This window comes from Rhincodon typus, chromosome 16, assembly GCF_021869965.1.
Source record: "Rhincodon typus isolate 14 chromosome 16, sRhiTyp1.1, whole genome shotgun sequence".
NCBI classification, from domain to species: domain Eukaryota; kingdom Metazoa; phylum Chordata; class Chondrichthyes; order Orectolobiformes; family Rhincodontidae; genus Rhincodon; species Rhincodon typus.
Genome location: NC_063347.1, coordinates 24053153 through 24080321, shown reverse-complemented (window position 1 = coordinate 24080321; position 27169 = coordinate 24053153).

Below are 27169 nucleotides of genomic sequence, written 5' to 3'. Positions count from 1 at the left end.
ATGCAGCACCTCACATTTATTTAAATTGAACTCCATCTGCCACTCCTTGGCCCATTGACCCATCTGATCAAGGTCCTGTTGTACTCTGAGATAACATTCTTCACTGTCCACTACACCTCCTATTTTGATGTTGTTTGCAAACTTACTAACCATATCTCATATATTCACATCTGAATCATTTACATAAATGATGAAAAGCAGTGGACCCAGCATTGATCCTTATGCACCCCACTTGTCACAGGCTTCCAGTCCAGAAAGCAACCCTCTACCACCACCCTCCATTTCCTACCTTCAGGCTAATTTTGTATCCAATGACTAGTTCCCCCAGATCTCTTACTAACCATACTAAACAGTCTACTATGCTGAACATTGTTGAATGCTTGGATTCTGAGGGACAGAATTTAGATGCATTTGGAAAGGCAAACATTGATTAGCGATCATCAAATGGCTTTATTTGTGGGGAAGCATGTCTCACTAACTTGATTGAGTTTTTTGAAAAAGTTACAAAGAAAATTGATGAAGGCAGAGCAGTAGATGTTGTCTTTATGGATTTCAGCAAAGTGTTTGATAAGGTTCAGTTTGGGAAATTTGGTGAGCATGGGCGAGTTGGACCAAAAGGTCTGTTTCCATGCTGTATAACTCTATGATTCTATGTGAATTGAACAGGTGACGTAATGTCTTGATACTGACTCTGTTGTCTGGTTTAGACGTCTTTAAATCAAAATAATAATTTCAGTGCAGAAAGCTTTATTTATTCCATAAGGGTCTCCACAAACTACCTTTCTCTGTGTCAGATGACCACTGCCCCCATTTTAGGTTCTAGTTTTGTCTTTCTAAAAAATGTTTTAGCCTATGAAAGTTCTTAAATATGAAAATCAGATGATGGCAGTTGAAGCTTGATAGTCCATATTTACCACTATCATAACAACCCTATTGCTGTTTTTTTTCCATTGACTTCAAGTTGAATGGTTCAATACCATACCACATAGTGCTCTACATATAGCTTAGACTCTGATCAACATGGAAATTCTGGTCTGGTGCAGTACATTGCCTACTAGTGGTCAATCTACATTACAGGCCCAAAACTGGGACACTTGGATCAGTATGACTATGCCCCAAAACAATAAGCCCTGGAATTTTTATAAGTGCTTTTAATTAATAAAATACAAGTTATATATTACATCAGCTTGATATACTGTACTGTACTTTTTTGTTGGATGAAAAGTCTTGGCAGTTTTCTTATGTCAGTGTCAAAACAAATAATATTAAGATAACATCTCGTGGAAGATAAACAATGACATGGGCCAATTAATCCAAACAACCTGTTTGTTCATAGCAGTTTCTATGTAATCCTACAATGAAGTGGATTCTGTGGTTTCAAGGGATTGTCAGTGTAAATTTTATATTGCATGAAGCTATTGGAAGAAATATAGATTGGTTCATGGGTGTATCATTAACCTGATACATTGAGACCTGACATACACAAAGAAATTTCAGAAGCACTCAAATCTGCATGCAATGAAAAGATAATTGAAGACTTAATTAGATGTCATCACATAGCAAGTTACAACCTGTATCACAACTATGCAGAGCCATGTATGCCTTTTGTTTAAAAGATTTTGAAGAACATAATCTTGGTAGATAATGTTATATTCAATTTTTCTGATTTCTTGGATTCTTTTGAGGAACATATTTTGTGGCAGCTTTATTTTCTACGAAGATGTGGGATTCTAACCAGTTGGATGTTTCAAGCTGGTCAACAGCAGTTTTATTGTGTGGTAAAGTTGTGAAGGTATTTGGAAGAAAAGTGAGGAAATGACATTAAGATACAGATATGCCATAACCTAATAGTACAGCATAGGCTCATATGGCTGCATGGAATATACCTGTGTCTGTCTTCATTTTCTTACCTCAAGGCACTTAAATAAATCAGCTATATTTTGGAAACAAAACTGCTGTTTAGCTCAGTGAAATATGCTTTATTATCTGAGTTAGTGAAATCTGTAAAAAACCATTAGCGTCATCTAAAGTAGAATCTCTGCAAGTCTCTTTGTGGTTATAATTCACATTTTAATTTGTACTTTGAAAAGATTCTGATATTGTCTTTTTCTATTCCTTGTCAAAACCTTGTGAATAAAACTTAAAGTGAGAGCAAAGCCGAAGTCATTTGAACATGGATGAGAATTTAGGAAGCATGATTAGGTTGCGGATGACACCAAAATTGGTGATATCATGGACAGTGAATAAGGTTATTTAAGATTACAAAGAGATCTTGATCAATTGGGTCAATAGTTTGAGGAATGACAGATGGAATTTAATTTGGATAAATGCAAGGTATTGCATTTTGGTAAAACAAGGGCAGGACTTATTCAATTGATGTTAGGGTCCTGGTTAGTGTTGTAGACCAAAGAGACCTAGGGGTCTAGGGACATAATTCTTTGAAATTTGTATCACATGTAGACAGGGTGATTAGGAAGGTGTTTAGCACGCTTGTCTTCATTGTTCAGACCTTTGAGCATAAGAGTTGAGATGTCATGTTGAAGTTGGTGAGGCCTTTTCTGGAGAACTGTGTCCAGTTCTGGTTGCCCTGCTAAAGAAGGATATTATTAAATTGGATAGGGTTCAGAAAAGATTTGCTAGGATGTTGCCGGCAATGGAGGGTTTGAGTTATAAAGATAGGTTGGATAAGCTGGGACTTCTTTCACTGGAGAGAAGGAGGCTGAGGGGTGACATTATAGAAGTTTATAAAATCATGAGGGGGATAGATAAGGTGAATAGCAAGGGTCTTTTTCCTAGGGTTGGGGGATTCAAAAAAACTAGGGTGCATACTTTTAAGGCAAGAAGAGAAAGATGTAAAAAGGACATGAGAAGCAACTTTTTTTACACAGAGAATGGTTCATATGAGGATTGAAGGAAGTGGTGCATGCTAGAGGAAGTGATGGGTGCAAGTACAGTTTTAACATTTAAAAGGCATTTGGATAAATACATAAATAAGAAAGGTTTGGAGGGATATGGGCCAAACGCAGGTGGCAAGTCGGACTAGTTGGCTTTGGGAACATGGTCAGCATAGACTAGTTGGACTGGACGGTCTGTTTCCACGCTGTATGTCTCTATGACTCTATGCCTCTCTTTGTGTCTATGAAAGGAAAAAAAAGCAGGAATAGGAGGAAAGCCTAGAAGATTTTTATGGAACTGTGGAGTTTGATCACTGATATTACAATTAATGACAGATAAAATTGTTGAATTGTTTGAAGTGAAATAGTCTTTGGGACCAATTTATGGAGTAAATGCCAACCGTGAAATTTTCCAGATTTAATTTTCTGACTCATATTAGTGGAAGAGGAAGTTTCTCAAACTCAGGTTACTACTCCTGTGATTTCTGATACATCTATCCGGATTATCTCACAAGCCATTATCTATAAATAGTACTTCTGTTTGATTCCAATTTATCTGGTATAGGTACATTCTTATCATGTTGAATTAGCTTTGCCCCAGGAATTATTCTTCCTCTGTATTCTAAAATTTAAGCTGCATGAGGATTAATCCAGTGATCAATGGCCACAAAACATTCTCTAATGACGTTTGATTCACTTAACCAATGTGATTCTCAAGAGCCAGGTCCATCAATGTCTTCATTCTCACTAGACTGGAATGATAATGCTCTAGGAATTTTTCCTGAACACACCGTAAAAACATTCCCTCCTGACCCTCTTTGTCCTTTACAATACTCCTATCCCAGTAACTATTTATATAATCAAAAGTCTTCCATTAGAATTAATCTATAACTCTTGCACTTCTCTGTGATTTCCTTGAAAATTTATTCCTCTACATCTTTCCCACTAGTTGGTGGCCCATAGACTGTGCCAAGCAATATGATTATGTCTTCAAACAAATAGATTCTGTCCCTGTGGGACATTCTCTCGCACCAGCACTGCAGTGTACTCCTTAATCAATATTGTCACACTATCCTCTTTCCTTGCTTTTCTGAACACCCTATATCCATAAATATTTAATATTACATCCTGTCCTTCGTTGAGCCAGGTTTCTTACCATTACAACATCATAGTTCTATCTGACTATCTATAACAGCAACTCACCAATCTTATTAACCATACTCATGAACTTACTTACATGCATTGTAGCCCTAACATCTCTCTATCTGTTTTGCACCTTGGTAGCCCTCTCTGCTGTGGCCGCTTGGTTCCTACACGCCTACCAAGTTAAATTAAACTCTCTCTAATAGTGTTAGCAAACCACGCTGCAAGGAATTGGTCTCAGTTCAGGTGCAACCAATAAAGATCCCATCCCCCCCAGAAATGATCCCAATGTTCTAAGAATCTAAAGCCCTACCTCCTGTACCATCTCTCTAGCCATGCATCCATCGGTTCTAACCTCCCCATTGCATTGAAAGTCATCAAAAGTAATTGCAGCAGAAGAATGAAGAACAGACCTGAGCGAGGCTATAATTATATGCTGGTCATTTGATGAACTGGACTATTGTGACCCCTGGTGCCAAAGTATTCAGGTGCAATTTGCCATTCCAATTTGAAGCCTGGCCCTTTGTAGATGATGTCTGTTCGGATAAATTGATTTGGAAATAATGTAAAAGAGCAGTGATAATTCAGTGTAAATAGTTATTGGCACAGTGAGTTAGTGTCTAAAATATTGTGATATTTAATGCTGTGTCTGTGCAGATTATGATAACATCTGGGTAGAAACTACAGGCCAATGTGTTATGGGAGACATTTTCCCAGAATCTTGATGATGTGACAGGTAAAAAGCTCCCAAGCCCATTGTTGTGTGAGTGCCGTCAAGCATTAGTAAGCTGCAGGGGAATTAGCTTGATGTAAGGTCTTAGCAGTAATTTGACTTTGCATTCGTTAACACACAAGTTTTAAGGGTTCATCACCAATATAAAAAAGAATACAAGCACCTATTTCTAACATCACTTCTGATATATGGAATTATTGGAGGTATTACTCTAATTATTTGGATTGTGATCACATTGTCTTTTGTCACGATCCAAAAACTGGGTCAGTTAATAGTCGGCACCAGTTGTGGATTTGCTATTAGAAGCTTTTTGAATTCTAAGCCAGGGGCATGTTGCCAGCAAAGGTAAGGCACAAGAGATAAAGCGCCTCACTTGTTCCAAACACACAGTATCTGTCTTTGCAAAACTGAAAGGTATTAAGGAACTTTTGTTTCATGCTTTCAGATTTAGAAAAAAGAAATATGAGAGCCATTTCCTCAGTAATTCACATACCCTTTGATTGTATTTCTTGAAATCTAGTCCAAGTTTAATCCATTTAGTCTAGACCTAGCTTGGTGTTGTGGTTAGAAATTTAAGCTTTAAGGCACAGTTCTTTTATCAAAACTAAAATGTAAAGATATAAGAAAATCCATAGAAGTGTGTTATTGTGTGGCAGTGATACTTCTTCCTCAGAGCCTAGGGCATTAATTTGATTCTACCATTTGTTGTCCTATTTTATTTATGGCCCGCTGTTTTGCTGTTCACTTTGTAAGTGTCAAACATGAAATATGACAATAGTTTGACTCTCTTGGGCGCCCAATTACCTCCTGATGTAAAGGAAATGCTTTTAGTCTTAAATTTATCATTAGACAGCATCAAAACGAGTAAAGTTTTAACTTGGTGTTGTGTATCTTGGTATACAAAAAGGCTACTTTGTGTATTTCAGCTGTTAAGCAAAGGATGGCAGTCACTTTCAAATGCATCAATTGTGACTTTCTTGCCATATCTTCGGAATCTTGCTCCACAATTTGAGCTACCCAATGAAAAAGCAGGCCTGTCATCACAGATATTTATTTTCTATTGGAAGGTTTACTGCTATAACAATTTTACAGGGTCCTCTGACCACACAATGGTGTGGAATAGTTTCTATAAATCCTTTGGTGCTTCTGGATTCCCCATTTTGGTACTAGGAATATATTGGCACAGCTACCAATTTCCTTGATCACACTAAACTTCAATGTTTTTCACTCTGACCTTGTAGAGAGGTGATGATTTGCAGCCAGAAATTCCAGTTGAATATTTGTTCCCTTTTCAATCAATGTTAACCGTTTTGTCTGTATTTTTTCCTCTTTTCAAGAACTGGAGGGAATATTCACATAACATTCCATGTGCATCCTTCACTACTTAAGAACGCTTAAAGGCAATGCAATCCAGAGAAAGAGATTCAAAAAGAGGACTGAGACAAAACAAAGTTTTATTCATAGTTCCTGCCTGGGGTATTCTGGGTGATTGAGGAGAAAGAAAAGATCTGCATGTATAATTAGTAGTCATAGTGAGACCTCACAGTCTTTTAATAACTTGTCTCTGTGTTTCATGAATTCTAGGAAAGCATGAGAATAACCCTAGGTTGTGAAAACACTATATAACATAATATTTAAAATCTGGAGTTTAGTATTAATAAGTTGAATAATGTTATCTGCTGACTTTATTTTCTTTCTATAGAAAAGATCAAATACACACATATACATGAAAAATTAATTAACTTTTAATATCTAATCGCATGGTATTCAATAAAAGAGCAAAACCACTGGAGTTCCTTCCCATTGCAAACTTTCGTTCAACACTGTGTCTCATATTGTGTAGAGTAGGAAGAATCTTGTCACCTAGGTAGCAATTGATCTATGTCCCAGCTTGCTGCGGCACTATGAAAGCCCAGAAGTATCCTATTTTATTTTCTCAATCCATTCATAAACATTTTCCTAACCACGACCACCAGATGTGGCTCACACAGCAAGCAGTCTCCAAACGCTTAAGCATTGAAATACATGAGACTCAGGTCTCTAGTGCGTGAAGTATACCCTGCAGCAACAAACAAAAAAAAACCCTGCATGGAAGCTAGAAACTTTAGAAAATCAATAAAGTTGAGCACGGATGGAAGGACATACATCTTCAGTTGCTGGACAAGGGTGAAAATTTGATATCCTGAGGACCTCAATTGTCTTGTTTTTTTAAGATCCTTAAGAATATTTCAAATGTTTACTTCATTGCATTTTGTTTTAATTAGGAGTAACTAGGCTTCCACAAGCATAAATAAAAGATTTATCAGATGCCACTTGACCCTGTTATGAGTGCAGTGCTTTTGAAAATAAGAATACAATAATAATAAGATCAAATAAAATAATAAGAAGAAGGAATGAAAATTAACCTTTAAGTGGAGGTAGGCAAGGGGACAATGGTCATCTTGGTGTAATGTCTACCTGCCCCATGTTTTTTTTGGCTGAGATGGTTTAGACAGGTGATTGGCACAGTAAGGATGGCCAGGCTTCAAAATAAAGCATATCAAATGAAATAGGTGGGAAGAAATGAGGAGAATACAAAGATCCTGGGGAAACAAGCTATCATCTTCTTGAGACAAGATCAGGGTTCCCCTTCCTCAGCCCAAGGGAAGATCAAAGACAAAGACACCACATTAAAAACCACTGTCCACCCTCTTCCATTCTGCAGGACAGATTTGGGATTGGCAAAGCATTCAAGTGTACTTCCTTTGCCTAATTAACTGATGTTCATATCTAAACTGTTGCTTCTTAACAAACTCAATATGCTATTAGAAAAATCATCAACTATCTACATAACGTATCTGTGATCACAATTACCTCCCCACCCCAAAATCAACTCTCTTTCCTACATTACAATATTGCCTATACTTCAAAAGCACTTAATCAACTAGAAAGTGCTTGGGTCAGCCAGTGGTCATGAAAGTTGCTATTCAAATGCACTTTTTCTTTCCATTTTAGGTCACCTCTTAATAGTTCAGAGGCCCACTGTTCAAATGTGATGAGTTGGACTCCATGTTAAATTCCAGTGTCTGCTCAGACATCACCTAAAACTGAATGGTGTTGGGATACAGGGAGATGAGGATAACCAGCAAGCATTTGATCTTTGATGGCTCAGACTTGGGAACTGAAGGACAATTTGGCACAGCATCCAGTGTCCATGTGCCACATGATGAAAGAGAAGAAACTTAAAAATTGCATCCTTTATTCTGGTGACTTTTCAAGGTTACATAAGTAATCCGCATTTTTGATTTATCCATAGGTATATCACTGCTGCTCCCAGTACTTTGCCAAACCTGTTTTGAACAGCTAATAAGAGGAATGAATTATCAGCTATTTGTCTTTGCTCCTGTGAGAGATGCAATCGCATCTGGCAAGATAGTAAGTAGAATGCTTAAGCAAGCCTGCATCTTCCCAACCCAAAATATTTACCCTGAGTGCTATGACACTTAGAGTTACTGTGACATGCAACAAGTCTTCTTTGAAAAAGGAAAAACAACATTTTAACAATGTTTATGATATTGTTGCATTTTTGGTTCTAGACAAGATTCTATTGCCTTACTGAGAGCAAACAAAGCTCTGACATCACCATGGTGACAACATGACACTAACACTCTGTGTGTGTGTGTGTGTGTGTGTGTGTATGTGTTTGGTAGTCCCTTAGAACAAGAATGACATTTGTTTCTGGCAAAAGCCCGCCTGTAGACTCTTAAAACATTAGGAGGCTTTTCCACTACATCTATCACAGTTTTGGCTGATCAGACCCACTCTTACAGCCTGCCATTGGAATATTGGAGGGATATACAGATTGATAATCAACCTGTTTGGCCATATTACTACAAACTCTGAGTGAACATCAAGCCTGAAATGGGATCATGAGCTTAGAACATCTGGTCTAAAGATTACCACTGAACCAGAAGACCTCCTGGATAAAGCCAACTAATGGTTTTCTCACCACATTGTGTCTTTTGAAGAACAATGGCTATATTAAAGGAGTGTGGTGAGGGTAAAGGATCATCACAAATTAAGAACCTCTTAATCTGCATTTGGCTTTGTTTAAATTATAAGCCAACTATTACTTTTCTTCTGTAAACTTAGTAAAACAAAGCACCGTGAAAATTCATGAAATTATGAAATTGGATTTTCCCTTGACCTGATGTGGATACTTTTCTACCTCAATTTACTAAATCCATTTCAAATTTTAATGTACATCCAACAAGTTGTTCTTTTGTTTCACCTTAAGTAGAACAAATTATTTGTCATAATCTCATAAATTTCTGCACTTACTGCATTTGCATGTTTTGCCAACAAACTATCAAAGCTTTTCAAAAAATGTTTTCCAGCAGTAATGATTTGAATGGATAATAAATACTTTTAAAAGATGATTTTGATGCACAGCTGTTGATTATCCTCAACCAGAAGAACCTTAGTGTCGAGTACTTGAAAACAAAAGCTGCAAGGGAAGATGATTATGAAGATTTGGCATTGTAGGTACACAATAGAATGAATAAGTGAGCGGGCAAATGTTAGACATATTGTTGTAAATTTATAACTTGGTTTTGTTTTTAAAATCACACCAGTTGTTCAATAGGGGTCAGTTTGGTTCTTTTGGAACACATAGATCTTAGGAAACTGCTAGATAGGCCTCAAAATCAAAATTTCATCTTTGCTTGGAATAACAGAAAAGGATAGTAAAAAAAGCTTTTACTGTTTTTGATTTTGTCGAGGCTAGGGACAGTCTATGCAAAGGCATCTATCATAAGTATGATAGAATCCACAGTTCATGGGACCAGAGGGGAAACATGACTCATCAGTATGAACTGTTGTCTGCACAGATGGCTTGTTGGGTGCACTAACTCTGGTCTCAAAGTTTGTTTTTATAAAACCATCCATAGCTGATAGAAAATCTAAGAATTCAGGTTTTAAAGAAATGGTCTGTGAGCTCAAGTACCATGGAAAGGGAAATGAGATGCGCCCACACAAAGGACAGAGTCATGAGATAATACCAGCAGTGTCAATCAGTGGTAAGCTGCGAAGAGGTGAGTGTGGGACAGAGTAAAAGAAAACAAACGTGAAGTCTAAAACTGGAAGCTTGGGTAAGAAAAGTTTCTGCAACAGCTTCAGTGATGTTATAGGGAAGGACTAAACAGAGCTGGTCATACAGTCCACATGGAATCTTACTATTATGAGCACCATGAGCAGAACTGAGGGGGTTTGTAGAAGCAAGACATTTTGATGAAGACTGTGCCTGTGAGACACAGACTGGTTGGGTGTGGCTGTCAGAATAGGACTGAAGGCTAAATCCTGCTTGAATAAAAGAATCGGAGCTTTGTAGCCGAGATTGATGTAATACGTACTGAGTGGGCAACCTAGGAAATTAATGAGATCCAATTTTTTTATAGCCATTATTTCATGTGTAATTTATGGTACATTGGGTCCATTTGGTAAATTTGATTCTCTTGGTTTTTTTTTGTCTTTATGGGGCTTATCGGCAGCTCTTGTGGTGCAATCATAATATCTCTATATCTGAGTCAGGATTTCTCGGCTCAAGTCCCACCTACTCTAGAGGTCTTTAATAAAATCATTGAACTCTGAACTGGTTAATTATGAAATATCCAAAATGAGACCATTTGGCCTGTTGTGTCTATTCCACTTGTCATTTTGTAAGAGTTTCTCAGCTAGTTATGTTAATCAATCTTTAACCTGCACCCCTGCAATTATCCTCTGATATTGATCCAATTCTCTTGTAAAAGTCAAGTTTGAAAACACTCTCAGGCAGAAATTACTAAATGCTGATCAGGTAATGCATAAAAGACTTTCGTCGTGTGAATATTTCATTTGACGATCACCTTAAACTAATGTCTCTGGTTTTTGACACTTCTGCCAATGGTGGTAATTTTTCCCTGTCTAATTCATCCAGATCTTTCAAGATACTGAATACCTCTGTCAAATCTCCTGCCAATCTTTTCTTTAAAGGAAACAGACCCAACTTCACTGATCTATCTACATAACTGAAGACTGCCAGACCTAAAGCTATTTGTGTAAATCTTTTCTTTGCTCTCTCCAGTTCCTTCTCACTCTTCCTCAGTGTGGTGTCCAGAATAGTTCACAACGTCTAGTTGAGGCTGAACCAATATTGTGTAAAGGTTCATCATCATTTCCTTCCATTTGTAACCTATGATATAAGATCAAAGCATAAAACAAATTGTGTCAGTTCCAAACATAAATAGTGAAAAATATTCCTAACAGAACCTATCGCATAATTTATAATTCCAAATGTTAGTTGTTTATCTTGCTTTCTTTATTTTTAACGAGTTCATTCCTCAAATTCCCAAATATTACCCATGGAGTATATGACTTATGGATTCTGTTGATGATGAGCTATTTAAAGTAGGCTTCAGTGTGGCTACCCCATTGTTATCCTCATTGCCATGAAACCTCAACTGTTTTTCAATATTGTCTCTGCTGCTGATCCTGCTTCAAGTAAGCTGCTTCAAGTCATCAAACCCTGTCCATTTCCTCCTGACAAAATATTTGTTCCCAATTTTTGCTGCAGCAGACTGCATTTTTAATGTAAAATACAGTGGGAGCCCAGTCAAGGAAGATGGCTAAAGCTGTGATTCCACAGAACCATTATCAGCCTGCCAGTGCAAAATTCATTTATGATTTGACTAAAATGGACAAGAGATGTAGTTTAGCCATTCCAATAAAGGTCATACATCCACTTGCCAGTCTGGCATAAACAACGTATCTCAGAGCAGAATTGCTTTTGTTGAGGTGGCAGTCCCACTGAGCTATACCAACACACCAACCAAATAATCACACTATCACAGGCACACCTTTTGCCTCTATACAGAAACTGCAGTGTTATTGGCGCTGGCATTCACATATAAACGTTGGGTGCTATTCCCAATATTTGGTAAACTGAATAAGATAATAGTGACAGTTCTGCACTTATTTTTTGGGAAACGATTCTCCATAGTAGGGTAAAGATGAAGATCATGGGGTGGGAAAAGGCAGTTCAATGGGGGTGGCTCCCCATGAGGAAGTGGCATCAGCAAAGTGGAAATTCAAAGGTGGAGGGAATAAGGAGATTGGTGAGTAGATGACACAACCAAGTTTACATGTAGATGAATTTATTTTTCTTCCTGAATCTTCTGCAGTGGTTAAAAAGAAGCAGACACTACAACCATCTAATTCTACTCTTTGATGTGAAAGTAGTGCAAGGGGATTTCTATTAATAATAGCTACTTTTGTACTTGATAAAATGCCACAAGATATGGCTAACCAAATGGAAGAAGAGAATTGATTCACAAAGGCAAGGTATTGTGACAGTGATTGAGTTTATTCTATGATATCAAATAGATGGAATTATAACAGATTGGTGGGTTGGTTAACTCAATTTGCCGAATAGCTGGTTAGCAATGCCAATAGTGTGAGTTCAGTTCCGATACTGGTTAAAGTTACCATGAAGGACTCTTCAGCCTCTTCCCTTGCCTGAGGTGTGATGACTGTCAGGTTAAACCACTCATGATCTCTCTCTCTCTCTCTCTAATGAGAGAGTAGCCCTCTGGTCCAGTGGGATGATGGCAACTTGACATTACCTTTCTGCTTTTGTTTAGAAATAAATATGTCCTTGAGAATGGAGATCTTTTTAAATGTTTTTTGACTGAAGAAGTCCCACAAATGTATAAAGCGTAACATATTATAGTTTAAAAAGTGCAGCCATGCACTGATGTGGGACCTTCATTTTCCTATGAAAAGGTGAATGAGAATTAATTCCCATGTGAGGATTTCTCTTATTCGAGTACAGGGTCCCTGATTTATGAATATCCAACTTAGGAATGCTCATACTTATGAATATGATCTCATACAGGGGTGCATTAATATTAATTTTAAAGATCTGACATATTAATGTTTCCTTGTACTTACAAACATCTATTTTATATTGACCTGTATTGTGTACTGGCAAATCAACCTCTGAATGGAATCACGAACAGAACCAATTCACAACCTGGGGATTGCCTGTATTTGCTAATGTTTCTTAGCCCAGGCACAAAGATGTTCCCAGGATCCATCTAATCATTCAGATCTTTATTCTCCACTTTTGGATTTTCCTCTCTATCACATGGTAGTTCCTCTGATTACTCCTCTTGAAGTGGAATCTTTTCTCCAAAGCAACATTGTGTAGGATGCAACGCAATAGGATTTTTTTTGTATTCGTGCATGGCATGTGAGGGTCACTGACAAGGACAGCATTTGTCTTCCATCTCGAACTGATCTTGAGGAGGTAGTGGGGAGCCACATTCTTGAATCATTGCAGTCCATCTGGAGTAGAAACTGAGTTGTTCAAACTGGAGAATGTTTAAGGGTGCTGCTGGATCTGACCAGACAATAGAATACAAATTTGAATATTCCAAACTTGCATTCATCAGTAACCCAGGCAGACAGATGGGGTAATGGTACTAGCCGAGGTGCTCTTGGCAAGAGCAGGTATGAACACCATGGATCGATAGATTTCCTTCTGTGCTATAATATTCTCGAATTCTATGATTCTGTGTGCTTCATTGTTTCTCTTTTCAGCACATGGCAAAAAAAAATCCCAATGGGATCATCAGGAAAGTCTGTAAATTACATCCATAATCTTCAGCTAATCATTCATTTGCCTGACTCTAGTCTTTGGAAAGTGCTGCAACTGCCTCATGATGATGACATTACGGCAATTAGCAGGATTTGGCAGGATTTTATTACTTTGGTAAGAACTCACTTGTATGTTAGGGAAGTGAAATACCTCACTGCTAATGGATCACTAACTGACACTCTGAAGGCAACAGACATGCAACCCACAGCCAAATGGACTAACTGGAAAGACTGCCATTCTGAAGAAGGGGTGCCCATTAGGGATACAATTATTTCACCACTGAGTATCTGCTTGATGGGATGAGATTGATAGTTTGAAATATATTGCATTGATAGCCTGCACAGGACTGAACTGGTCCAGGAGCACAAAAGATAAGCATCATTGAATGCTACACCCCCACTGACATGCAGGGAGGGTGGCCTGCTTCTGCGATTAAAGAACATTTAGTAAAGTTACCCTTTTCTCAAGCACTCCATCCAATTATTTTCTTGTGCTTTTCAGATTAGCTGCACTGAGTTTGGATTTCAAGGAGCAATTCAAGGATTGTTTTGCTTAGCTCCTTAATGACATATCAATGGTTTAATTCTAGATGACATTCTACACTCTATATCATCTGTATATGTGTATAAATATCAGTCTTGCATCAGTAATGAACTGATTAGAACATTAGGAGGAAAAAAGCGATCATAACAGACATCAATCTCAGCTTGAACGCACGTGGCAGAAGAATTCTGCTGTATTTTGGAATGAGTTCCTGATTTAGCTAGAAATGGGCAATATAAAAAGATCCTACTGCTATGTTTACAGTGTTATTAACATATAACAACGACAGCAAATCTTCCCCCGGGGATTAAAATGACATGAGGAAGTATTAGAAGCTTTCACCAAAGTATTCAAACAAAGAGATTAACTGATTTAAAATAAGTGGGTTAATGTTCTTCTTACAATAGAGGGCGAAAGGATTTCATTAGTTACCAATTCACATGGTGCACTATCAATCCTATTCCTGAATGTTATATCAATTGGGAAATGTACCATTGTCCTGTACTGTCTTTCAGAGGCCATTCTACAATGTATCCACTTGAAACCAAACAGAGTTGGCACAGTCTATTCACTCATGATTAATCCAATTCCTAGCAGCTTCCCTATTGTTAAAAGTGAGCTGTGGTTTTGATTTTGACAGAAGCAGGGACAGGAGGCAGTTCAAATTAGCCAGGTAATGTACCTATTGAAATCTCACTTCTTTCATGCTCTATTCTGCCCTGACCTGTTCATCTGAAGTTGTATTGAAGGACACACCCTGAACCCAATTTAATCCATCTCTATATTTCAAGTCCCACCTGCTCCAGAGGTGTGTAATAACATCTCTGAATACGAGAGATTGAGTAGACTGGGACTGTACTCATTGGAATTTAGAAGAATGAGGGGAGATCTTCTAGAAACATAAAAATTATGAAGGGAATTCATAAGATAGAAGCAGGGAGCTTGTTTCCACTGGCAGGTAAAACTAGAACAAGAGGGCATAGCCTCATACTAAAGGGAACAGTTTTACGACTGAATTGAGGAGGAACTTCTTCACCCAAAGGATTGTGAATCTGTGGAATTCCCTGCCCAGTGAAGCAGTTGAGGCTGCCTTATTGAATGTTTTCAAGGCAAAGATAGATTTTTGAACAGTAAAGAAATTAAGGGTTATGGTGAATGGGCCAGTAAGTGGAGCTGAGCCCACGAAAAGACCAGCCATGATCTTATTGAATGGCAGAGAAGGGTTGAAGGGCCAGATGGCCTACTCCTGCTCCTATTTCTTAGGATGATTAGAAAATATACATCTAAATCAGTGTAGATCTCCTGTGGTGTGATGGTAGTGTCCCAACCTCTGAACAGGAGGTTTGGTTCAAGTTCCTACCAGTTCCAGAAGTGTGTAATAACACCTCTGAACCAGTTGTTTGTAAAATATCTACCTCTAGATCAGTGCTCCACCAATACCTTAGTGTTATGAAAAAGACACAATAAAATCTACCCCATTTCTGATGAAGGGTCTAGGCCCGAAACGTCAGCCTTTCTGCTCCTGTGATGCTGCTTGGCCTGCTATGTTCATCCAGCTCTGCACCTTGTTGTCTCATAAAATCTACCCTGCTGTGTAAATAGTTAAAAGAAATTGAACATAATATAGGTAGAATGCAAAAGCAGTGAGATCCTAGTCTCCTTATCTCAGGAAAAATATTGCTGTAGAAGGATTGCAGTGAGGGTTACCAGACTTGTTCCTAGAACGGCTGTACCATCTTATGAAGAAAGATTGGCCTGATGGTACAAGGAGTAGGGAAGAGACTTTTACAGTTTGGTGCAAAAGATTTGTGGATGATGATGAGAAAGATTTTTTGTATGCAGAATTTTTTATGGGACTAGAGCAGGAGAATAAAAATTTATAGCCTGTGTGAACTCAATGAGCTGAATAGCCCCCTTCTGTGCCACAAGGACTATACACGTCTATGAGACTAAATGCTATAATTTCAAGGAACAAGCCGAAACTGTAAAACATAAAATAAACTGAAATACTAGACTTCTACTTCAATTAAAGGATTACAAAACTTGCTGAAGCTTTACAAATAACTAAGTGTTTACTATATTCTTAATCCTCAATTCTGCCTCATCCTTTTCTGCACTGCCTCACCAGTCTGATGCTGCGTCAAGTAAAAAAGAGAATTACATTACCTTATCAAGAAGCCTTATCACTTAATGTGTGTCCCACAATTCAGGTCCCCATAATACCATAAACGTGTCTTAATTTCCATTTTTCAATGCGTAAGTCCATCCATTGTAAAATTTCTAATTGTACTATTCATAACATTGTTGAACTTTATTGTGAACTACGACTGTAGCCATTGGACTTGTTACAATATATGGACTAAAACTGCTTCAAATTGAAATAATAAATGCAAGCCTCTCTTCTGCCAAGAAAAAGTAATTTTATCTGACAGATCTCTTCCCTGGCTCTTGCATTTGGTTAATGGGGATATCATATGTTCATTTTGTACAGTTCATCAACTTGACATGAGTGATGATCAAATGATATTTATTACCAGTTAACTATACATCACATAATTTCAGTGCTTCAATACAATGGCCTTTAATTACATGATATACTTAATTCATGTTAAAGTAATGAATTGTCACTACTGTAGTAAATGGTTTGAATTTAATTTAAATATAAATTGTAAGATCCACCAACAAAAGGCCAATCTTTTCAATCAAGATTCAATACTCGTAGAATGATTTTCCCACACTTAGTCAAATTGTGGGTATGAGCATTTTTGGTATTGAGTAACATACCATCTCCAGCCCTGAAATTACTTAACTATCATGTGCCCATCAGCCGATTAAGGGCTGGTGGAGCGTCAGCATTTTTTAGGCTTTGACACTGGTATTTTGGGTCACCAGAAGCTGCTGGCCAATCAGAGGTCAGCTGTGTCAGGGTCCTAAAGACTTTTCTTGTCTTGGGGAGAGACGTTGATCTTTCAAAAGCAAACTCCTATTGCTCATCTGTGCCTCCATTTGCTCCCAGTTTGCCAACTGGATTCTCCTCAACTTGGAAACAAGTCACCTTTCCCAATTACCTGGAAGGCAGGTTATCAGGTCAGTGTTGATTTAGGCCCTTAAGCGGCCATTAATTGACAAAGTTCCCAATGAATCTTATTGTCCAATTGTTTCCCCTTCTTACCACTTCTAGAGAGGTGAATGTTCAACCCCTTTATTACATCATTGAATCCAAATCTTTGGTTTTGACATCATGAACAATGCGAATGGCTGAGTCAACCTTTTATTTACAAATCTTCAAATGGATGCCTTGCTTTGAAGAATTTTTCTCACCAAAATGTTTTGAGATCTGTGTTTGGTGTATTCCTTTTAAGAATTTCTTCCCTTATTCTCACCATCTTGAGCTTTAAGCTGAAAAATAATTCACAACACTCTTGACAATCTTTTGTTAGTGGAAGCTGAAAAGGAAGAAATATACAAACTGAACCTCCGTTCGTCTTTCCTCAGGTCTGATCCTTGTCAAAACATTTGCTCCCTAAGGAAGAGAGATCGATAGAACTTAATAAAATGAAGAACAAGGTGGGATACTTTTGAAAAATGAAAGGCTGTAGTTTTGACATCGTTGTTTATTATTTGGATGGTTTACTTTCATTATTTAAAACACTGATTTAAAAGTTCCCACATTTATCCATAGCACAAATGTGTATGCATGAATAAAGATGAAATAAGAATATATTCTAGAGCACTGACGTAAAATTGAAAAAAAAAAGATAGAAACAAGTTTAGTAAAATAAAAGTGTGATTGGAGTTCATTGGAAAATGTGTGCAAAGCATTGACTGCGCTCGCACATCAGCCTTGCAGGCCTGTTCACCTGGCAAGTGAACAAGTAAAGCTAACAGCTGTGGGAAGTAAGTTCACATTTCTCAGTCAAAGAAAAATACAGTAATATCCATCGCCCACCCCCTCTCCACCCCCTTTCCCCCAGCACTCCACGTAATAAGTTTGAATTTTACTTTCCCAGGGTTTTTTTTATGTGAATTGTTGCTGTTCTTTTCTGCTATTGTTTAGACAGCTTGGACACTCAGAAGGAAAGTAGATATTGACATTGTAGGCCACAGAGATACATATGCTCAGAATTTGTTTATGTCCTCCCAGAAGTAAGGACGTCACGAAACATCCACGGCCCTCCTTAAGTATATATACATATTAGAAATACACACCCTTTGAATTGTTTTAAATAATGGGGCACAAAAACACGCTAACTAAGTTAATTTATTTATATCTTTACTCATTACAGAAATAATCATTTAAACCATAAACATATAATGTCATAAACTTAACGATGTACAAAGAATCATTGTTGCAACGTATTTATCATATTTTAGTGCAAATCTGTTTATTTTGTCAGAGTCAGGTCATCAAAATATAGTGATCATTGAAATATAGCATTCAGCAATCCATTTTACACAGATTATCGAATTCTAACTACTATTGATTCTTCATCACTGGAACCACGACAAACGTTATTGGTTCATTTGTAGAAAGCATAAAATGTGTGCAACTGGACTTCAAGACGGAAGAAGACTATGGGAGTTTACGATGTTCAGAACATTATTCATATCACTTATGCTTTCACCTGGAGCCCTGTTTGCAGAGTCCTGAGACACTGGAGGGAATTTAATCTGTGGCCTACTATTCCCAATAGAGGAACTGAAAATTTTCACCACTTTTATTTTCATATTGGGAGCTGATGCCTCATGATTATGAATATGTGAATGTGAATATTAAAAGTGAGCTGGTGAAACACGTGCAGCTCGTTGGAGGGGCTGGGTTTCTACTGGAGCACCCGACTATCCAGGTGACAGTCCAGTATGTCCCTGTGGGCTATGAAAGAGCAGCCTGGCCAAGCAGGGAGGCTCTGCATGAAAGCCCCATGTTTCCTATCCACATTTTTGTCAGAAGATTGAACCAGTTGTTGTGTGCAGCCCTTTGTCCTCCTCAAGCCTCTTGAAACTTCTCCTCCCACCACTCCTCCTCATTCCCTGCTAACTTGTTAATCTTTATTGTTCTGGGACATTTCACATTCCAACAACTTCCATATCGCTCTGAAGATGTCAGAGGCAAGACATAGCTTGGCCCTATTGTTCAGTGATGCTAACAAGAGACTGTCCCACCTGACCAAGGCAACCTGGACAGAGATCACAGTGGAGGTGAGCAACTGTGGGACTCACTGAAAATTCTGGTTCAGTACAGGAACTAGGTCAATGATTCACACGGGCTCATAGATGTTTACAGCACAGAAAAAAGGCCATTCAGCTGATCATGTCTGTACCAGTCAACAAAGATCTAACTACAGTAATTGCATTTTCCAACTCTTGGCCCGTAGCCCTGAAGGCTATGACAAAGGAAGTGAACACCTAAATTCTGCTTAAACGTGAATAGAGTTTCTGACTCAATCATCCTTTCAGAGATCGAGTTCTAAATTTGCACCACCCTCTGAATGAAAAAAGTTTCCTCAACTCTCCTTTTAGCCTCTACCTCTTACCTTAAAATCCCTCTGCTAATGGAAGAGATACCTTCATATTCACTCTATCTATGCTTCTCATAATCTTGTACACCTCCATCAGGTATCCTCAGAACCTTCACTGCTCCAAGTAAAACAATCCCAGCTATCAAATCATTCCTGACATCTCACACCCTCTAGCCAAGGCAGCATTCTGGTAAATCTCTTCTATACCTTCTCTAACCTAATCACATCCTTCCTATAACGTGGTGACCAAAACTGTACAAGTATTCTAATTATACCCTAAGCAGCGTTTTCTACAGCTCCAGCATAATCTCCTTGTGCTTGTTTTGCACACCTCTGCAAATAAAAGCAAGTATCCCATATGTTTTCCTAACCAGTTTTTTGACTTATCCTGCTATCTTCAGGGATCTGTAGATATATAAACTAGCGTCCCTGTGATATTCAGTGCCTTCTAGGGTCCTGCCATTTGCAATGTAATCCCTTGTCTTGTTAGCCCTCTCCAAGTGCATTATCTCACACTTTTCTGGGTTGAATTCCATTTGCCGCTGCTCTGCCCACTTGAGCAGTTTGTTTATATCCTTCTGCAGTTTATAGCTTTCCTTCATATTATTTACTGCCCTACCAACATTATCAATCAAAAAATTCAGTCAAATTTGTCAAACAAGTCCATCCTGACTCTCCCTGATTAATCTATGTGTCTCTAATATTTTGTAATAACTTACCCACCACTGAGGTTAGATTGACAGGCCTGCAATTCCCTGGTTTATTGCTTCTCCCTTTTTAGTAACAGGACAATGTTAGCTGTCTTCTGTAGCCAGAAAGATTCTGAGAATTACTGCCAGGGCTCCTGATACCTCCTCCCTGAATCTAACTGAGTTATTGTCTTGAACTTCGAAAATGCTCCCTTACTGATATCCCTTCTGAGGACCTGGGTCAATTTTCAAATGTTATATCTAGAACTCTCCCCTCTCTTGTCAGATTTTCTACATATTGGCTAAAAATATTCTGCTGGTTGCAATTTAAGAATTTTATTCCATCCCTACCTTGTACACCAAAATAATTCCAGTAAAAACTTAAGTATTTGAAATACCCTAATATTACTGCCTCAATATTGTTATATTTCACTGAAATTTGATTACATGTTTTATCCACACTCTCTACCTAACTGTTTGGGTGTCCATGTTACACCACCAGTGTTTTTGTATTGCCCCTTTTGAGTATTTTACTTCTACTCATATAACCACATTTGATGATGTTTCAAAGATATCATCACTCCACTCTGCTTTAATTGATTCCTTGATCAATATTACAAACCTCCTCTTCTTCCAAGCCCCCCTTTGCCTCACCTTAAAACCCCATAACCAGGAATGCTGAGCTGCCATTCCTGCCCATCTATCGGCCACACCTTGGCCATAGCATTATTCACTGCCTCTGGTTGCAGACCAGTTGGATTTTTAGCAAGGGAAGTCTCTTGTGAACCCCAAATGCAGCTGCTTGTTGCCATGGAAGCTACCTAGAGATGTAAGTGCAGTTAATTAACGTTTGCAGACCAGGGAAATGTAAGGAAATGAGCAATGTCCATAAAGTCCTGGCTGCCTGGTTTTATCATCTGTCATGAACTTGATCAATTCATTGACACAATGCCAGAAGGCATTGAACCTGTGTGATGCAAGCCTGGAAATGCCATACTTTCTTTGTGAGGTCCTTTAATGTGCTGGTTGTGAAGATGCAGGGCTCCACACTCACTTTGATGGCTACTGGTACTGGGTTCAGATACTCAGACAGAGGGCTGTTAATCTGTGGCACTCATTGCTGCAGAGGGCTATGGAGCTCAAGTCATTGAGTGCATTTAAGACAGCAATAGATAGGTTCTTGATTGGTATGGGGACCAAGAGTTATGGGGAGAAGGCAGGAAAATGGGGTTGAGAGACATATCAGCCATAATCGAATGGCGGAGGTGACTAGATGGGCCGAATGACCTAATTTTGCTCCTATAACTTAAGGTCTCATGGTCTTATGCTGCAGGATCTGGCAAATTTTGGTGCCTGTTTGCTGGGACAGTGTTGAGCATCTCTGATATTGCCTGTCTGTGCAGTGAAGGCATGCTGCCCAGTCAGTGACTTTCTTCTACCTCGTACTTTCCACAAGCACATTTCCCTTGACTACACTTCACCTCTGGTGCTGCATGCAGTTGACCTTGTGGCCTCAGTTGTTAACCAGCAGAGTCCTCCTTTGCATCGTTTCCTGCTGCTCCTGTATGGTAGTACATGTAATATTGAGTATATGAATCTTGTATGTAATCCACCAAGTGTACTGTGTGAGAAGATAGTTAGTGATATGTAAACCTGTTGGTCCATCAGTACAGCTGCTGAGCAGTCAGATTTTCTTCTCCTCCCATTGCTTACATCCAAAAACTCTACCGACTGCACATCTCACACACAGCTGCTCCTTGCCGATTGGTGCATGCCAACTTTTTATTCATTTTTTTTCATTTTGTGGGATGTGGGCATTGCTGGCTGGATTAGCATTTAGTGTCTGTCCCTAGTTGCCCTTGCAAATGTGGTGGTAAGCTAGCTTCTTGAACCACTGCAGTCCAACTACTGTGGCTTGACACACAATGCCATGTGGGAGGGAATTCCAGGATTTTGACCCAGCAACAGTGAAGGAATAGAGTCGTATTTCAAAGTCAAATTGGTGAGCGGCTTGGAGAGGAACTTGAAGGTGGTGGTGTTCCCATATATCTGCTGCCATTGTCCTTCTAGATGGAAGTGGTTGTGGGTTTGGAATGTGCTGTCTGAGAATCTTTGGTGAATTTCTGCAGTAACATCTTGTAGATAGTACACACTGCTGCTATTGAGCGTTGGTGGTGGAGGGAGTGGATGCTTGTGGATGCAGTGCCAATCAAGCGGGCAGCTTTGACCTGGATGGTGTCAAGCTTCTTGAGTGTTTTTCGGGTTGCACTCATGCAGGGAAGTGGGGAGCATTCCATTGCACTCCTGACTTGTGCCTTGTAGATGGCAGACAGGCTTTCAAGAGTGAGGAGGTGAGTTGCTCGCCACAGACTTCCTAGCCTCTGACCTGCTTTTGTAGCAACTGCATTTAATGTGGTGAGTCCAGTTTAATTTCTGATCAATGATAATTCTCAGGATGTTAATAGTGGGGGATTCAGTGATGGTAACAGCTGTGGTTAGATCATCTGTTATTGGAGATGATCATAGCCTGGCATTTGTGTGACGCGAATGTTATTTGCCACATGTCAGCCCAAGCCTGGATATTGTCCAGATCTTGTTGCATTTGGACACAGATTGCTTTAGTTTCTGAGGAGTTGCGAATGGCGCTGAACATGGTGCGATCATCGGCAAACATTCCCACTTCTGACCTTATGATGGAGGGAAGATCATTGATGAAGCAGCTGAAGATGGTTGGGCCTAGGACACTATCCTGAGGAACTCCTGCAGAGATGTCCTGGAGCTGAAATGACTGTCCTCCAACAACCACATCCATCTTCCCATGTGTTAGGTATGAATCTAACCACTGGAGAGTTTGCCCCTGATACCCATTGATTCCAGTTTTGCTAGGGCTCTTTGATGCCACACTTGGTCAAATACAGCCTTGATGTCAAGGGCTGTCACTCTCACTTCACCTCTGGAATTCAGCTGTTTTGTCCATGTTTGAACCAAGGCTGTAATGCGGTCAGGAGCTGAGTGGCCCTGGCGGAACCCAAACTGGGCGTCACTGAGCAGGTTATTGCTGAGCAGGTGCTGCTTGATAGCACTGTTGATGACACCTTCCATCAGTTTACTCATGATCAAGAGTAGACCAATGGGGCAGTAATTGGCTGAGTTGGATTTGTCCTTTTCTTATGTACAGGACAAACTTGGGCAATTTTCTACATTGTCGGGTATATACCAGTGTTGTAACTGTCCTGGGATAGCTTGGCTAGGGGAGCGGCAAGTTCTGGAGCCCATGTCTTCAGTAATATTGCTGGACTGTTGTCAGGGCCTGAAGTATCCAGTGTCTCCAATTGTTTCTTGATATCACATGGAGTGAATCAAATTGGCCAAAGACTGGTATCTGTAAAGCAGGGGACCACTGGAGGAGGCTGAGATGAATCATCCACACAGCATTTCTGGCTAAAGATTGCTGCAAAAGCTTCAGCCTTATGTTTTTTACTGATGGGCTGGGCTCTTCCATCATCAAGGATGGGGATGTTTGTGGAGCCTCCTCCTCCAGTGAGTTGTTCAATCATCCACCACCATTCACAACTGAATGTGGCAGGACTACAGAGCTTAGATCTGATTTGTTGGTTGTGGGATTGCTTAACTCTGTTTATCACTTGCTGCTTATGCTGTTTGGTATGCGAGTATTCCAGTTAAATGAATGTGAACTATGTGCCATGAGCTTTTCAAGCACCAAGGCTGGACCCAATTTCAAAAAATCTCCTGAAGCAGTGAGGAATGTGGTGTGAGGGGTAAGTAATCAGATGAGTTGGCATCATGGAGATTCCAATTAATGACCACTTACAGGTCTCATCCTGAATAGGTTGTCATAATTTTAACTCCATGTGGGATGAAAAAGAGTTGGCCAACCTGACTGGGAAACCAGGGATGGGCAGGCTATCAGTTTGGATGTGGTCTCCTGATCTGCACTAATTTGTGCAAGATTGAGGGACTGAACCTAGGCCAGCGAGGTGGCTGCTGACTGTCACCTCCTGTCCCCTCTCTCCCTGTAACCCTCAACTCCAGAAAGTCCCAAAAAAAATACCTTTCCATTCTCACAGTGATTGTCCATCTGGGATTACCATGGATGTTGTCCAGGCAGCATTCTGGCACTATTGGGTTCTGGAGCTGCTGGCCTTTAGGGTGGGGAAGCTCTCACCCCTGCGACTTCCTGTTCCAGGATCTTAATTCTACCTGAAAGCCCACCCCCTTCCCCCCACCCCGCCCTTGACAGCTAGATAGCAACCTGATTGCCAGAAGATGTGCTGTTCTTTCTGAGCCCAGTAGGTATGGGGGTTTCCCCCAGAAACTCCCCTGCTTTTGAACATAGACCAAAAACAGGAAAATCCTGACCATTAGATATTCATGGAATACAAATGTATTACAAGAACTTGACATGAGAACTGATCTCCCACTGCCTGTGACTTAAGTTTTCAGTCTGAAACTGCCATTATAATTTCAAAATTTCTGCTTCCACGTAATATTCCATTGTTGCCCCCACCCCCCACCAAGTTTCCCATCATTAAAGTCAGATCACTCCTCAACATGCTTTAGAGGTTGGGAGGATTAATGCAGAAGTTACTTAAGCTACAGAATGTAATGATTGGCATTTGTGTCCTCTGAACCTCTTTTGTATAAAGCATTAGTTATCATAGTAATCAGTTCCAAAGGGGTCCATGCTGGAGCATGAGTATTAACTGGTTTAACTGCAGAAGGACTTTGTTTTTAATTTGAAACGTACTACTTCTTGGTTACAAAGTTATTTTTTTTATTGCCATGTTCTGTTTGACAACATCCAATCAACTATGTTTAACTTGCTGAAATTTAATGATTTTCTCCTAGCAGATTTCATTTTTAAGATGCTTGCTAGAAATTCAAGACATTGCAATTTGGATGCATATGGTGGGTTGCATACCAATAGTATTTCAGGGTTAGAGTGAGGTGAGGTTCCCCCAAGGTTTATTTGACCTTGAGAGGTTCAGATTTTCTCTCTGTAACAAACTTCCTCCATTCCTAGAATAACACAGCTGTACAGACACGCTAACTCAACAAAAGATATTCCATGTAGTTCGTCTAAAATGCCATTTTAAAGCACTTCTGAATTTCTTATTTTTCTTGATGGTAGCAGTTGCAGGTGCTGCTAAAATAACCTCAGCGTGGCTCGTCTTGTGGATTCAATATGCTGTAGCCACAAGTACTCAGTGGTGAAGGTACTGAATATTAAATCCACCAGGAGGGGATTGCAATTAAGTGGACCTTACCTCAATTCATTCTGAGTAAGTGAAGATTAATAGCAGGATATAATCAGCTTGTTCTGCTACACGATATGAGTTCCCTTAAAGCTTAATTTTAGCAGTCCCTTAAAAATTTGCTGATTTACCTCCTGGTATTCAATAGTTTGCAATCAATACATTTGATGATAAGAGGAGTAAAACAATGTAAGTGTTAAAGGTCCATTGAAGTTTGTTCACTGGGTGTGAGTCATGATTGAAAATTAATTTGATTTTGTCACCTATTTTCTGAGAAAGAGAACAATAATCAGTCTTGGAAATAATTACTGGAAGGTTTCAAACACAATGGGAATCTGAGAAACAAATAATGGTCTTATGTTGGTCACATATACGTCATAATTTTAACAGTTATTTCTATTGATATTGCTTTCAATTCAAATTGCTACAGTTTCCTCATTTGGTAAACTAAGTGTAGCAGTAAAACCATATATTAATAATGTATAATAAATCACAGGACAGAATATGATAGGTCAGGATGAAACTGTGTAATCAGGTTCTGAAGAAGGGTCACTGGACTCTAAACATTAACTCTGTGTTCTCTTCACAGATGCTTCCAAACTGGCTGAGTTTCTCTAGCAATTTTTGCTTTTGTTTGTATGAGAGCAATGTGGACATATTTCTCTTAATAACCATGTAATGAATTTCATTGGAATAATTTAAAATTTTAAAGATGTTGCACACATAAATTTTCCAGTGATATAAAAGAAATGCTCCCTTAATCCATTCTGTGGGTCTTTAACAGAAACACATCAGCTGAACTGTTTCAAAGTTAAAATGCTGCCAAGGTGATGAAACAAAGCCTATTCATGCACCTTGCAAGCCAAGTTACCTGAGTCAATGAAAACCAGCAGGTGTAATCAGGGACCTCGTGGAAGGCTACACAGAAACAAATTCACATGGAGTATGTATAACATTTTGCTGGCACGAGGGCATAAGTTCCGGAGGCTATGCTCAATATGGCAGACAATCACTGGCAGCTAATAAAGGATGCATTTATGTGATATGTCAGCAGTTGTTGCAAAGTTTAAAAGAAAAGAGATGATGCTGTATGATAGCATTCTCCATATCTCCCAGAGGGGAGAAGGTATTACTGTTATTACTATAAGCCATTGTTACAGCTGCTTCTTTGAAATAAAATGTGACACTGTATTGTCAGCTGATACTTGTGCGATCTCAATCAATATGAACTGCAGTTTTGCAATGGTACAATTCTCCAATTACAAGAGCAATAACAAAGACAAGTGCTGTCGTGGTTGGAGGAATCAAAGGAAGATTTCTTGTTTCCATACTGGCAATGACTTTTACCAACTGCTACAAAATTGTGATGGCTTCATTCTATGTTGGAAAATTTACTTTTCAGGTTAACAAGGATGTATTGCCCCACTTGTATCCTTCACCTATTTATGCAAAAATAGAATGCTGTTAACTTGCTAAGTATAACAAATCGCAAAGTATCCTTTAGAAGCAGAAGTTATCCTCCCAGAAATAATTAGGTTATACATTTTTTGATCAGTTTTCTGGGCATCCCAGTAATTGGTATTTTCCTGAACCAAATTGTAAATGATCAAACTGATCTTTGGTGCACACACATTGCTTTGGAGCTGTACACTGAGATATTCAAAGTCATTTGCTCTAGAACTTTTACCACTACCCCAT